This window comes from Canis lupus, chromosome 2 (assembly GCF_011100685.1).
Source record: "Canis lupus familiaris isolate Mischka breed German Shepherd chromosome 2, alternate assembly UU_Cfam_GSD_1.0, whole genome shotgun sequence".
NCBI classification, from domain to species: domain Eukaryota; kingdom Metazoa; phylum Chordata; class Mammalia; order Carnivora; family Canidae; genus Canis; species Canis lupus.
In genome coordinates this window covers 16136969-16152906 of record NC_049223.1, presented here as the reverse complement: position 1 = coordinate 16152906, position 15938 = coordinate 16136969, and the positions used below count along the sequence as shown (strand labels likewise).

General features: G+C 40.5%; 2 long non-coding RNA genes across 6 annotated transcripts in view; one reads left to right on the top strand and one right to left on the bottom strand.

Annotated features, from left to right (window-relative positions):
• The first annotated feature begins 83 nt into the window (after nt 1–83).
• Nucleotides 84–15938, top strand: part of LOC111091400 — a 99885-nt gene continuing 84030 nt past the window's right edge. For 4 of the 5 annotated variants that reach the window (XR_005355254.1, XR_005355252.1, XR_005355255.1 and 1 more), the window contains exon 1: nt 98–216. This is a non-coding gene — a long non-coding RNA (uncharacterized LOC111091400). Of the gene's footprint in view, nt 217–329; nt 460–584; nt 1543–15938 lie in introns of those variants that run through there. The other variant, XR_005355253.1, reaches the window with a different exon arrangement.
• LOC111091399 lies at nt 947–8636 on the bottom strand. Its single transcript, XR_005355245.1, has 2 exons — nt 8492–8636; nt 947–3827 (listed from the first exon to the last, which is right to left on the bottom strand). It is a non-coding gene; the product is annotated as an uncharacterized LOC111091399 (long non-coding RNA).

Genomic DNA, 15938 nt, shown 5'->3' with positions numbered 1-15938 from the left:
TCGCCGCCCCGCGGAGGGGAGGCCCGAGCCCGCCCCCGCCCCCGCCCCCGCCCGCGGCCGCGGTGCGAGCGCGCCCGGGGCCCGCCCAGACCTGCGCGCCCGCCCCGGTGACTCCCCGCCGCGCGGGGTTCCGCTGACGCCGGCCACCGCCGCTCCCCGCTCGTCCCCTCCTTTCGGGCTCCTTCCGCGAGGACGCGGCCTGCCTCTCTCCACCAGGTGGGAAACGCTGACCTTAAATAAGGCCACCCGCGGTGGGGGTTTGGGGTAGCAGTTTAATAGGACAGCGAATAGAAAATGTTCGTGGAACAGCGTTTTCTGTGTCTCCGTAGGTTCCTGGGCAGGTGTTCTGCTGTGTGCCCTGTGCTGTTCTATGTACCTTCAATCTTCGCCGAGTTCTCAGAATGGCACAGGGCCTCCCACGGGGTAGCCGAGGCCTAAGTGTGCTTGTCCAAAAAGCAGGTTTGGTGGCATACATCAGTACTCACTGGAAAAGCAGAAACTGCTCTTTATTAGTCTAATTCAGAGAATTGGAATGAAATGAGAACACTTCTCATGTTTTTAAATGCCTTTTTACTTTTTACCAGCGTGGCCTTAACCACACCAGTAGATACTTCTATCAACAAGAGTCCCAGCAGTGAGAAACCAGCAGGGGCTGAAAAGAAAATATTTGGGGAAAAAATAATAAAAGAGAGCAAGAACAGCATACTCTCTTTGTGGGTAGAGTGTTTAGGGCCGTGTACTAGATAATTTAGGGTGGTGGAGTGTTTAGGAACTAGAACTGGATTCTTTCCCTAAAGCCAAAGACTCAGATATGGATGATGTTAGGGTATTAGATGTCAGGATATTATATTGTCCCAGTTTAAAAGTGGAGCCTTTCTTCTTCAGATGCAGAGAGAAATGAAATAGATTAGGCTTTTCTGGGGATTCTTTCTTTCTTTTCCTTTCCTTTTTTTTTTTTTTTAAGAGTATAAAAGTTGTTGGAAATGGAACCATTTTGCCTAAAGTAGCCTCTGCCTCCAGAGAAGCCTAGACTTGCAGTGAATCAGAAAGGATTATTATATGCTAATAGATATTAGCATATATCATCTCATCTCATCTGAAGGGAGCCCTTTCCCAAAATGAACAGATTGCTCTTGGAGACAACCACAGCATCATACCTCTAGAGTGATGCAGGTCACACATTGGTGAGGATCAGAATCCACCCTTCAGAGAGGGGTGCTAGAATACTCATGGAGCAGGAAAATTTCTTTGGGTGCTTTATGTCACTTGCACATTTTCATCAGCTGTATAATGTAAGAGAGCATTACTGAGCCCAGCATAGAAACTAGCCAGAGATCTACAAATTCAGGAGGTTTTGCAAAAGCCAGTGCCCTCCAGGATCTAAGTATCTGTGTTCTCATTTGCCAAATTCATGCCAAATGTCACAATCTACCATTGCTTAATCTGATGGCAAAATTTGAATTTATTAGCCTCGAGATTGTCCAAGAAAAAAAAAAAAGCATGTAATGATATGTAAATCTGTAGAATTCTCAGCTGGCTTCTTCTAATTCTTCCTTGCCATATTGGTACTAACTTGGCTGACCTTCCAACTCTCAGTTTAAATGAATACTTCTCAGAGAGTGCTGACCACCCAAACTAAAGAAGCCTCCCAGGAGGATTTGTCTTGACCAGCTGTCATTAACTGCTACCTCCACAGTAAACTCCATGAAATAGAGACCTTCAAGTCTGTATCCCTAAGATCTAGAAGAGTGACACGTAGAAAGTGAAATTGGTGAATCACCTAATCAAAGATGCCTTTCTACCTGACAAAATCTTTTTGAGCCAGGCACCAGAAGCGTGAAGCTTGTGTTTTCTCGAATATAGTTGATAGAACCAGATGTATGATTCTAAGCGGCTGTGTTTGGGAAAAGAACCTTCAACAGTGCGAGCACACGCAGAAGTTTGCTGTAGCAGAGGGCCTTCCCAAGCGCTGTCTTCATAAAGTATGCACATGTGACTCAGTTCTGTCCAATGGAGCTTCACAGAAAGTCTGCCAAAGGACTTCTGGAAAAGATTTGAGAGTTTTTTTGGCCCTTTCTGACAACTTTATGTCAGCTAAATATGCTTCTGTGAAACCAAGCCCCTGGCTCAGACCAACTCAGCTTCTCTGTAGAAGCATAGATTCTGTGTGTAGTCCACTAGGGCTGTCATAACAAGATACCACACACTACGTGGCTTCTCTCCTTGGCTTGTAGATGGCCATCTTCATGTCCACATGACATCTCCCTGTAGACGTGTCTCTGTGCAAATTTTATTTTTTTCTAAGGATACCAGCCATGTTGGGTTAGGCTCCACTCTAATTAACTCACTGTAATTTAATGAACTCTGTAAAGAGTCTGTCTTCCATAAGGAGATACTGGGACTTGAACCTATGAATTTTAGGGAGGACACAATTCAACACATAATATTATGTAAACAAAAAAGTCTGCAGGTCTCAGGGACCCATTCTCTTGTGTTAGAGCAGAGTCAACTGGCATGAAACCACCAAGAGAAGCATTCATAGGCTACAACCATGAGAAGGTGATAGGCAAGGTCTGTTTGAATGTCCGATACCTCCCTCAGTCAGGAAAGGACCAGACAGACGCAACTTCATGAGGCTTGCAGGAAAGTGCAGTCTCTTAGATTGTACTGTGATAAGATTAAGTCTCGTTAAGGGGAAAGATTGCCTCTCAATGGAATGTTTCAGGAGATTTCAACAGAAATTCTGATGATAGAAAATTGTGTGAAGTTCTAAGGACCAAGTTTGCCAGCTCCTACCTTCTATTATAGATAAAGACTAGTAATCAAAAAGTTCTACTTGCCTTCCTGTGTGCAAAGATATATCTCAGTGGTACATTTCTGAGCAAGGCCCATGGTCCATAAATGAAATGGCTCCTTCTCCTTAGATTCTAACCTTCTAGACCTTCATTTATTCCACTAATGCATTCTTTTGGCTACCAACACATGCCAGGCACTCTGTTAGCAGAACTAGGTGATCTAAGTTTGGGTGCTGGGGAAAAAAAGGACCCCATTAAAGTATATTCCAAATCTCTGGACTAAAAGGAAGGCCACTAGAGCACAGTAAGCAAAGAAGTAGAGTTGGAGGGAGAATAGGATGAATAGGGGGGCAGGGTTACATAAAGTAGGAATTTAAGCCATGATCAAGAATCAGATTCTATTCCAGGAGTAAATGAAAGTTATTGAAGGATTTTAAGCAAGGTGTGATATGGCCAGATTTGTGTTGTTAGCCATTCTGGGTATGTTGTGGAAGTAGGCTATTGAAGTACAAGAGTTGAAGCTAGGAGACTATTAATAAGCCACGTTGGGTCAAGTTCCCCAGGAAACAAACTCCAAGATGGAGAAGCACATGTGAGCAATTCATTGAGGAATATCCACAGGGAATTGAAGGCAATGGGATTGGACAAGGCCAGCTGAATTGCAGAATTGCAGTGGACAGCTCTGGAGCTGGGGTGGCCCTGCAGAGTTCTTACATAGTGAGACTAGGGGGCTGGACCTCTGTATTCCTACATCAGCTCATCATTACTGGCCAGTCACTGGATACAGGCTGTCCCCAGGAGGAGGGCATGGCTTTCAGCCCTTAAGTTGAGAGCTATCTGCTACAAACACTCCCCAGCGGGTGAGGACAAGCATTCTTCAGTCTTGGAGGAGTGGGATGGGGATGGTGGTCTGGACAGTCCACAGCAGCCACTACAGTCCACCCCTTGCATGGCCGAGATTTCACTAGCATCATGCAGTACATCTGGGAGCAGCTTCTCCAGGATTCTGGTGGGCTTCTTTTCCTAGGGAAACTAAACAAGAGAAAGATAAGAGATAAAACCACAGCCCCTGGCTGTGCAGGTGGTCTTATGGTCACAACTGATACTCATCATCTCCCTTCCCCTCTGCCTATTCCAAACTCCCCTCATCCTTCAGTGGCTGGTCTAGATGGCTGGTGGGGTGATCCCTGGCCCTCTTTGCTGAGGGATCTGAACCATTGGCATCAGTCCTTGTCATGTGATAGCTATTTTATTTGTGCCTTTATCATCAAAACTAGGCAAGGAAGTACCAAGCAGTCCACAGGTGGACCACTCAAGTTCCAGACACATTCTTCCCTTGCCCCACAACTCTACCCCTTCCTCATGATCACAATCAATTTCTCTTTTGCACAGAGAAATATGTGACTTTGGGCTTACTTGCACAAAGAGAGAGCAGGAGAGCCCAAAGTCACAAAGTTACCAAAAGTTAAAATTTAAAATGTATTTATTTATTTTAGAGAGAGAGAGAGAGAGAGAGCATGAGCTGGGGGGGGGGGGAGGCGAGTAGAAAGAGAGAATCTCAAGCAGACTCCCCAGTGAGCATGGAGCCCGACATGGGGCTCGATCCCATGACCCCTAAGATCATGAGCTGAGCCGAAGTCAAGAGTTAGGACCTTAACTGACGGAGCCACCCAGGTGCCCCCAAAAGTTAAAGTTTAAGGTCCCTTGTTGGAACACTTCCACCCTAGGAACAAGGACTTCTGAATGTACAGAGCCCAGACTTGCAGTGACAGGAAGCACACATTCCCCCATGTGATGGATAAGCATGGCTACTTCTACTTCTACCTCTTAGTTCTAGAATCTATGTATTTGACCTTTATGGGTCACAGCCCCATATAAGGGCTGTTGATTTAGTGTATACACTGGAGTGTGGAGGATAGCACCCCATCTTTATAGACCATTGTCTCCAAGCTGACACTACAGCTATGCCTCCAAAAGGCCACCTAATTGCTCTGTTAGGATAGTAGTCCAAAGCCACTTTGGAGATTTTACTAATGCCATGTCTCCAGTCTGCTAACAGCAGGGACTGACACTAAACTTTTATTTTTTTTTTTGACACTAAACTTTAATATAGCACATTCCTGGGGAGACTAACCAGGCCCTGGTGGCAAGTCAGTCACATTGGATTCCTTTCATTTTGGGAAAAGATTCCTCCTTACTAGGACTGATACATATTCCGAATAGGGATTTGCCTTCCCTGTCCACTCTGCCTCTGCCAGAACCACCATCAGAATGTCTCAGTCATCAACATGGTATTCCATACAACATTGCCTCAGAACAGGAGACTCATTTTAGAGCAACAGAGATGCAACAGTAGGCTTACCACTATGAGAGCCATTGATCTCATGACCTGCATGACCCAGAGGCAGCCATCCTGTTAAGATAGCAGAGTGATCTGTTGACATCCCAGCTAAGGAGCCAGTATGGCACAGCACCTCGTAGGGTTGGGTCTCCATTCTCCAAGACATGGTTTATGCACCGAGTTAACAGTTGACATGTAGTACTATTTTCTCTAGTAGCTGGAATTCGTGGCTGTGCAAACCAAGGAGTGAACTTTCTCTCCATAACGATCAGTGACCTACGGAATTTGGCGTGTAGAAGCCCTACTTTTCATGGAAGGAATTGCTTCCATCAGAGAATACAGTAAGGATTCCACTGGACTTGAGGCTGTGACTACCAACTGGCTGCTCTGGGGTCCTCATGCCAGTGACCCAACAGAACAAAAACAAAAAGCAAGGACTTATGATACTAGTTGGGTTGTTGATTGACCATGATTACTATGGGGGCTAGGATGCTACTACCAGACAGGGGGATGTTCATAAACCAGAGGCCAAAGGACTCAGCTCTTAGTACTTGGGCAGCTCTTAGTACTTCCATGCCTTGCAGTAATTATGAATTGGAAATCACAGCAACCATGGTCAGATAAGACAACTAAGAGCTCAGAAATAGACGCCTGGGGGATCCCTGGGTGGCGCAGTGGTTTAGCGCCTGCCTTTGGCCCAGGGCGCGATCCTGGAGATCCGGGATTGAGTCCCATGTCGGGCTCCCGGTGCATGGAGCCTGCTTCTACCTCTGCCTGTGTCTCTGCCTCTCTCCTCTCTCTGTCTCTCTCTGTGATTATCATAAATAAATAAAAAAACTTAAAAAAAAAAAAGAAATAGACGCCTGGGTCATCTCACCAGGCAAGCATCTCAGACCAGCCACACAGCCATGGGCATTTGAAATGCATGGTCAGCCTCTTGTTTATACCTTGTCTTTACTAATTCCTATCTATAGTCTCACTCTAGCCCTTTAGGTGAGAAATAACAGGGGAGAGAGAAGAGAGAAAAAGGCCATGAAACCTTCAAAGTCATCTTCCTCTCACAAGCTAGCTTTGCATCCTTTGCATGAAGTCTAAACTGGCTCTTTCTCTAGTGAGAGTTTTTCTCGGCCCTTCAAAAACCTTACATTGTTGATATTCTTCCCCTGGGGTTTTGCTCCATCCAGAACAAGAGTTTTCATTCTGGCTATAGCAGCAGGAACCTAGCATCTCACACATCTGTCTGCTGAGGTCTCCTAGCTGCTGTTCCACCTCTAACAGAGTACTTCCTCCACAGTTTTCATATTATTTGCCCAATAAACTCTGGATTTGCAGGTCAGTTCCATCACAATAGAAACTTTCCTTCACTCTGCCACCAATGCCACTATACCCATCCTGTCTCTCATCCCCAGGCTTGTCCACTGCACCCTCTCCACTCCCAACTGCACAAGGCAAAGGACACGTAGTTAGGACTCTAAGTGGTCTTCGTAGAGTCCTTTTCTTCCTCTCTGACTTGACATTGGGGGCAGGTGAGTAGAAAAGAGATGGCTAGTATGGTTCTCTCCAAAAAGCTTCTTCCTGGAATTCCCACTCATTTCCCTTTTCTAACTTCAGTGTGAGTGAGTCAGGTAATTGATTTTCCAGTTATACTCTTTCCCATTGTACATCTTGTCCTAGTTCCGCACTCTGGAATAAATTGTCTATTGTATCTTGAAGCCCAATGTCTTGGATTAGTAAAAAAGTTTTACCATATTATTTCTTAGGTATATGTACAAATTGTGGATGGTTACACAGCAAATCAATAATATACATCACCTTAAAAAGTGGGGAAGAATTATTCAATTTTTATTTACATACCTCTTTATCTTTTGATGTATTGTAATGACCCTGTGTTCCCGTAGTAAGAAAAAAATAGTATAAGAAACAAACATAGGCTACATAAGTAAATTTAAATTATATATACATATGAACTAATGTTAGCCATTGTTTGCCATTTGTCAACAAATTATAGTAAATGATTTCATGTGTATCAAAATGACTTTAATTCCAAAGTAAAATTATAGGCTTGCCTTAAACATTTTGAGGCAACTTCATGAAGAAAAGACATTTTCATTGATCTTTATCTTGTATTTACTACATGTGGCTGCAGTCAGCTGACCTTTTGACTAGAAAGTTTGAGTGCAAAAATAATTAAATGACTGGAATCTCAAATTGAAATTGGGGGAATAAAGACAAAGCATGAAGCTTTTCAGTACTATCAAAAAGAAAAAGAATAAACCTAGAGAGGCATAGTCTCTTCTCAAGTTGGATCAACACCTCTAGAAATGATAAAAGTAGCCTATGGAGTTAGTCAAGCCTACATGCCACATCACTGGCCTGCCAGTCAAACCTGTGCATTATGCAAATTTCCAAAGTGTGCTGAGATCCAATGGGGACAGAGGAAGGGAGGGAAGATGAAACAGGTTAAACATGGCAACAAAATGTGGATAATGGAAAGCAGAAGAGTTGGAATGGCTCAGGAAAGAGGAGAAAGTGAAACCCAGTAGTTTAAAGAGGGTCAAAGCCAAGAAAAATAAAACATTTGCCAGTAGCCCTGGAAAGACTCAGGGCTAGGTGGCATCTCTCAAGTTGCAGAGCGGACTGAAAACAGGAAGGCAGCTTGAGAGCCTTGTTGGGGGTAGCTGGACCCCAGTATCCTTTTCCCCAACTGGAAGATCCATAAGTCAGGGCACCAGGGACAATTGAACACTAAGAGCCTATGGGTATGCTGAATGCCAAGACTGTCCTGAGCCCTTTCTGGTCACCCTCCTCACAATGGCAGCCCAGTCAGGCAAAGGACTTGAGACCGGCCAGCCCCAAAACAAAGATCTATAGGTGCTGACATTTAGGTGTCCTTTCGAGCAAATCCCAGGTATTGTTGTAGGGAAAGTGAAGACGTCTTGAAGGTGGCAGGGGGCGGGGCAGGAGTGATGGGAACAGAATTATACCCTGTTTCAGAGTCAAGAGTCACTAATAATGTACAAAAAAGAAATATCAAGAGATGGCAGTTTAAGCATGTTATTTAGAAATCTGGCAAAAGTGTTGAGCAAATACCAAAGATGAATAAGAGTGAATTTTAAGCAAAACACAACCAGGAGCTAATCAGCTTCTCCAAGAAGAACCAGGGCCAACAACTTTGTAGGAAGCTTATTCTCCATCATCCCAGGCCTGGCTGATGATCACACAGCTTAAAGAGATCCAGTGCTGACGGGCATACTATCAGAGGAGGTAAGGCTTCTGTGACAGCTAACTGTTGCCACAATAATGCTGCATAACAGATCACCCCAAAACTCAGTGGTATACACATATTTTTGCTCACACTCATGGGTCTGTAGGCCAATTGCAGTTTCAATACAGTTTGGCTGGTCTAGGCTTAGCCTGAGTGGCTCTGCCTCAAGCTGTGTGTTTCTGGGCTCGATGTCAGGCTGTGAATCTGCCCCATATGTCTAGTTCTGGAACCCAGGCTTGAGAACATCAGCTGCCTATTACACATTCTTGTCACAGTGAATCACTTCCATGGACATTCCAAGTCTCTGATTGCGTCATATCAAACTGATAGCCTATTGACCAAAACAAGTCATATGGCCAAACACAAAGTCAAGGGGCCAGGAGCTGTTATTTGCCCGATATGAAACCATAGCAAGGGATGGATATATGATACCATGACAACAGAGCAAAGACATCATTGGAACTAATAATCCAATCTGTCAAAACACCATTCTTCACTTATCAGTCATCATTTACTAAATGTGTTCTAATTTTGGTCTTCATTCTCATTACATTATCATGGTGGTTCAGTCACCATATCCTGTTCTCATTCCTCTAGCAAGAATATCTAGGATGCATAGGCAGAATTAGCGGTTAACTGTTCTGATTTGCCACTTTATTTTTGTGCAGTTATTCTAAACCTTTCCAGTGTCTTTATTAATTATTTTATTCCCAATCTTTCCATTTTAATCTAAGCTCTCTCTTTAAGTGAGAATGCAGAATACTGTAAAAGATGTTTAATTCCATTTTATGTCATGTAGCCCTTGGTCCCTTTTCTGGATTTTTAAAAAGCAGAAACTCAGAGCAAAGTACACTGGAATGTAGGGAAGGTTATTTGATATAGAAAACGTGTAGTCTAGCCAAGAAGTGATTACTCCAGAAATCCTCATGGAGAGTAAAGGATTTAATGTGCGACTTGATATTTTGGAAAAACAAACTGAGGATTAATAATATCCGGGTGATGTCTCCCAAAAACACCAAAGGAAACAGTGAAGACGTCTTAAAAGAATGGCTTCCAGATGCCTAGTAAATCATGTGTCCCTAACAAATGAGAACATGGCTAAGGGAGGATATTACTTATTTTGAGAAGATATGCATTCTTTGGGTAACCAGTAGTATTTTGCACTTCAACTTCATAATATTATTGAAGAGATAAAAGCCAAGAGCATTATCCTTTTCAAATAGTGAAATGATGGATAAATTATTTACACTGAAAATCCATTTTACCATTCAGTGTGATTTGTTTGTAAAAATAAATCAGGGTTTTATGGTGCAGCGATTTGTCTGTTTCACTGACTGGAATAGATCTCAAAGTCTTGTGAAATGAGAGAGCATGATTGAAAAGAAAGAGGGTTAGAAAACCAAAAAGATGCTTTGCACATAGGAACGTTTTCAGATACATAAATTAGAAAGACTCCGGAGTCTGGAAACTGATTTCTTACAAACCATCTACACTCACATACTCTTTGGAAAGAGTTCATGTGTTCCCAGTTCAGAAACCACTGAGTTCGTAGATCTCCCCATATTCCTATGCCCTTTGGGCTCTTAAATCATTTCCTCTGATACACTCCAGTATGGATTTGCATCAGTCAAAATGTGCCGGAACCTATTAGCTTTCAGAGTCAGGGTCATGAACATTTAGTAACGTCACAAGCTTTGGTTTTTCATATTGAAATCCTCTTTTGACTTTCTCTGTGTTTAATTTTCTCATCCACATAATATTACCTGGCAAATGTTTTGTGTTTGAGCGATTCTTCTCTGCGTCTTGTTGCTGAATTGAAAACAACAGAAACAGCAACAGCAGCAGGAAAAAGAAACCAGTGATGTCTAGGGATCACAAATAGATTGTAATCAGATATTATAAAAACAGAATTTAGGATGTGTGCCTTCTCTCTGAGGGGATATTGCACTTAATCAATTAAATTTCCTAGAGAGGATATTAAGCACAAATGGACCATTTCACAATTTCCATGGATATTAAGTGCTTGAAGTACACACACACAAACACACACACACACACACACAAAGGGAAGTCTAAATGAACCAAATTAATCTTCTATTTCCTTCCTAACTGGCAAATCAGTTGAAAGTAAGAGGCAGAAGCAGAGATTAATAAACCATATGCAATATATTGCCAGTTGTCATTTGAAGGAACTAGTTTTTCTTCTGTCGTATTGATTACCTAAGTGTTATAATAACATCACAGGAGCACTTTGGGATTAGGAAAGCCATGATGACTTTCCCCCTCCTTTGCAAAAGTGTCTACTTCCTTAGCTTCTGTAAACTTACTCTTAGTTAAGATCAGGTTCTGGTGTGAGGAACAAAAGACTCAAAAAACACTGACTTACGGAAGGGAAATTTATTACAGCAAGTCTGGAGTGAGTGGTTAGGGCCTCAGCAGTAGCTCTCCTCTGCAGAGTCCTGAGGGGAAGGCTCCTTTCTCCACCATACAGGGCCCACCTTTCCAAGATCCATTCCATCTTCATGACTGCATTCCAGCCAGGGAGGGAGGAATTTCTACTTATATCTCAGTGACCAAAATTAATCATATGGAGCATTTTTGCCTTTTACATTTTGAAGCTTTCTTAATAGGTACATAGAAATTTAAATTTGTTACATTTTCTTAGGATTTGACTGTTTTATCATTAGGAAATGACCATATTTTTCCCTAGCAATGATTTTTGTCTCATAGTAATATTTTGTCTGATTTTAACAGGTATACCAGCTTTCTATTTGATGTTTTTTTGGTGTATCTTTTCCAGCCTTTTACTTTTGACTTTTCTGGAAACTTGTATTTTAGATATGCTCATTGTAACGTAATATAGCTGATTTAAAAAAATAGTCTGCAATTTTTTGCTTGACAGAGGCATTTATTTACATTATCATCTTATTTTGTACATTTATTTGTCCCATCTTTTCTATGATTCTTTTTTTCTCTGTTGCCTTCTATTTGGATTATTATTTTTTTTATTTTACCCTCTGCTATTTGAAGTCACATACTCTGATATTACTCTTTTTGTAATAGAGTAAACCCCCCCTAAAGACTTCATAATCATCAAAGTCTCAAGTTAATACACTTACCCACCTCCTGAGCATTATCTTCATCCCTAGAAGAATTTGTTCCCCTCTGGAATAATATGCTATCGTGGTCCTGTGTTTAAAATATTTAACTCCTTAAAACATTAATATTGCTGTTTTATAAAGGCATCATTTTATATTTTTTGTATTTATCCATATGCTTATCAATTTTTTATTCTCCATTTCTTTTTAAAATAGAATTATTGAGGTATGGTTGACATACAGTAAACTACACATATTAAAAGTGTATAGTTTGATAAGTTTCAACATATGGAAACGATCACTACAGTCAAGAGAATGAACATATCATCATCTCTGAAAGGTTTCTTGTGCACCTTTTAATCTTTCACTCCTGCCACTTCATTTTATTGGTGGTTGTAGTGTGTCCAGAGCATAAATTCAAATCCAAATCACTAATTCCCAGGTGGCTCAATCAGTTAAGTGTCTGACTCTTGATTTCAGCCCAGGTCATAATCTCAGGGTTGTGATCTCAGCCCCCTGACTCTGGTTCCATGCTGGGCATGGAGCCTGCTTGAGATTATCTTTCCCTCTCCCTCTGCCCCTTCCCTCCCTGCCTCTCTCCTTGTTGAAAAAATAAAGATCTCTGTCTTTGGGCAGCCTCGGTGGCTCAGTGGTTTAGCGCCGCCTTCGGCCGGGGGTGTGATCCTGGAGACCAGGGATAGAATCCCAGATGGGGCTCCCTGCATGGAGCCTGCTTCTCCCTCTGCCTGTGTCTGTGCCTTTCTCTGTCTCTCTCCCTCTCTCTCTCTCTGTCTCTCATGAATAAATAAATAAAATCTTTAAAAACAAATCTGTCTCCATTGCTCTAGTTTCACTATAATTTGTCGCGCTGTAGCCTGTCTTTGTATGTATCTCTGCCTGATTGTGCTCTTGAATCTGACAGAAGACACTTAGTTATGGAAAATTCTCAGCCATGTTCTTCTCACATATTACATCTGCCCTCTTTCTCTCTTTTTTCCTTTTGAAATCCCAATTAGACACATTTCTACACCATCACCATCTTTTCTTAACCTATTTTTTCCATATATCTGTGCGACACACTGGATAGTATCTTCATGCCTAAATCTCTTTATCACTGCTCTCTCTCTTTTGCTGTGTCTAATTTACTGCCAAGCCTAGCCATTGAAGTTTTTTGTTCATTTTAGTTATATTTTTCAGTTCCAGGTGCTCTATTTGGTTCTTAGATTTCATTGGTTACCCTGTATAGCTACACAGATTTTCAAACTTTATTTTTACATACTGAATATAATTTTATGGTTAGTGTCAGATTATAACAATATTTCAAGTCTTTTTTTTTTCTGATATCTCTATTCTTGTTGCTCCCACTCATGGTATGTTGTTTCTCTATGTGTTGAATGACTTCCATCTGTGAGTTGCTTATTTCTCTTGGAAATTTATTTTTCAAGGAATTCTTGGAAAACTGGGAGAGAAAAGTTTGTGCAGAGGATTGGAATTTGCTTCTGCCAGTTACCTTTGATGCTACATATTTAATAGGATGACTTTAAACTACCGGTATCATTCTACACATTTGGTGTGTAATTTTTCATTTAAAAATAGATCATGAAATGTCTGTTATTCACATAAATTCACATACTGATTATTTTTGATGCTGCATGACATTCAATAATAAAGTTACATTGTAACTTATTTTTTGTTTTAGTTGTAGTTGACATACAATGTTATATAAGTTTAGATGCATAGCACACCAATTAAGTACATTGCAAAATACTCACCATTTGTCACCACACAAAGTTATTGCCATATTATTGACTATATTCCCTATACTATACTGTTTATCCCTGTGGCTTATTTCTTTTATAACTAGAGGTTTGTACATTTTACTCCCACCTATTTTGCATATCACCCCACCTCCCTACCCTCTAGCAACCACCAGTTTTCTATATTTCTGAGTTTCCACTTTTGTTTTGATTTTGCCTATTTGTTTTGTTGATTTTGCATGTAAGTGAAACCATATAGGATCTTTCTCTTTCTGACTTATTTCACTTACCATAATACCCTCTAGGTCCATCCATGTTGTCATAAATGGCAAGATTTCATTCTTTCTGATGGCTTAGTAATATTCCATAGTGTATACCATATATCTTCTTTATTCATTCATTTATCAACAGATATTTAGATTGCTTCCATATTTTGACTATTGTAAATAATGTTGCAATGAACATAGGGTGCTTACAGCTTTTCTAATTGATGTTTTCATTTTCTTCTGGTAAATACCCAGAGGTGGTATTACTGGATCATATAGTATTTCTATTTTTAATTTTTTGAGGAACCTCGACACTGTTTTTCATAGGGGTGCACCAATTTACATTCCTATCAACAGTGCACAATGGTTCGCTTTTCTCTATATCCTTGCCAAAACTTGTTATTTCTTGTATTTTTTATTCTAGTCATTCTGACAAGTGTAAAGTGATATCTCATTCTGGTTTTGATTTGCATGTCCCTGATGATTAGTGATGCTGAGCATTTTTTCATGTGTCTGTTAGCTATGTGTACATCTTTTTAAAATGTCTTTTCTGGTCCTTTGCCCACTTTTTATTTTTTTTATTTTTAGTTTTTAAATATTTTATTTATTTATGATCGACAGAGAGGGAGGGAGGGAGGGAGAGAGAGAGAGAGGCAGAGAGAGAAGCAGGCTCCATGCACCGGAGCCCGACGTGGGATTTGATCCCGGGTCTCCAGGATCGCGCCCTGGGCCAAAGGCAGGCGCTAAACCACTGCGCCACCCAGGGATCCCCCTTTGCCCACTTTTTAATCAGATTATTTGTTTTTTGCTGTTGAGTTGTAGGAGTTCTTTAAATATTTTGGATGTCAAGCCCTTATTGTCTATGTCATTTGCAAATATCTTCTCCCATTCAGTAGATTGCTTTTTATTTTGTTAATAGTTTCCTTCACTGTGCAGTCTTTTTATTTTGACATAGTCCCAAAGGTTTATTTTTACTTTTGTGTCTCTTGCTTAGCAGTAAAAATATTGCTAAGGCCAATGTCCAAGATGGACATTTTTTACTGCTTGTGTTTTCTTTTAGGAGTTTTATGGTTTTAGGCCTTTCATTTAGGTCTCTAGGCCATTTTAAATTTATTTTTATGAATGATGTAAGAAAATAGGTTAGTTTCATTTTTCTACATGTAACTCTCCAGTTTTCCCAGAGCCAATTATTGAAGAGATCGTCTTTCCCTGTTGTATATTTTTCTCTCCTTCCTTGTCAATTAACTGATCATGTAAGTGTGAATTTATTCTGGGGCTATGTTGTTCCTTGGAACTATGTGTCTGTTTTGGTGCCAGTACCATAATGTCTTCAATACTATAGCTTTGCAATATAGTTTCAAATCTGGGATTGTGCTACAGCCATCTTTGTTCCTCTTTCTTAAGAGTGCTTTAGGCATTTGAGGTCTTTGTGGTTGCATACAAATCTTAGAGTTACTTGTTCTAGTTCTGTGAAAAATGCTACTGTCAGTATGATAGGGGTTGTATTGAGTCTGTAGATTAAGTAGGTTCCATGCCCAGTGTGGAGCCCAATTCAGGACTTGAACTCATGATCCTGAGATCAAGACCCGAGCTGAGATCAAGAGTCAGACTCCTAACCAACTAAGCCACCTAGGCACCCCAGTAGTATGGACATTTTAACAGTGTTAATTCTTTTAATCCATGAGTGTGATGTATTCTTTCATTTATTTTTGTTGTCTTTAATTTTTTTTATCAGTGTCTCATAGTTTTCAGAGTACATGTCTTTTACCTCCTTGTTTAAATTTATTCCTATTTTATTTTGGATGCAATTGTAAATGGTATTATTTTCATAGTTTTTCTTTCTGATAGTTTATTATTAGTATGTAGAAAAACAACAGATTTCTGAATATTAATTTTTTATCTTGAACTTTGCTGAATTCATGTATTCTAATAGTTTTTTTTTTTTTTCAATTAGTCTTTAGGGTTTTCTGTGTATGGTATCATGTCATCTGCAAATAGTGAGAGTTTTACTTTCCTTACCTGTTCAGATGGCTTTTCTTTCTTTTTCTTGTCCAATTGCTGTGGCTAGGACTTCCAGTACTATATTGAATAAAAGTGGAGGAAAATGGGCATCCTTGTCTTGTTCCTGATCTTTGGTGGAAAGCTCTCAGTTTTTCACCATTGAGTATAATGTTATCTCAGGTTTATCATATGTGGTTTTTATTATGTTGAGGTATAATTTTTCTTTACCTACTTTGTTGAGAGTTTTTATGATGAATGGATGTTGAATTTTGTCAGATGCTATTTCTGCATATGATTTTTATCTTCATTTTGTTAATGTGGTCTGCCACAATGATTGATCTGTGGATAATTTGAACCATCTTGGCATCTCTGGAATAAATACCACTTCATTGTGGTAAATGATCCTTTTAATGTA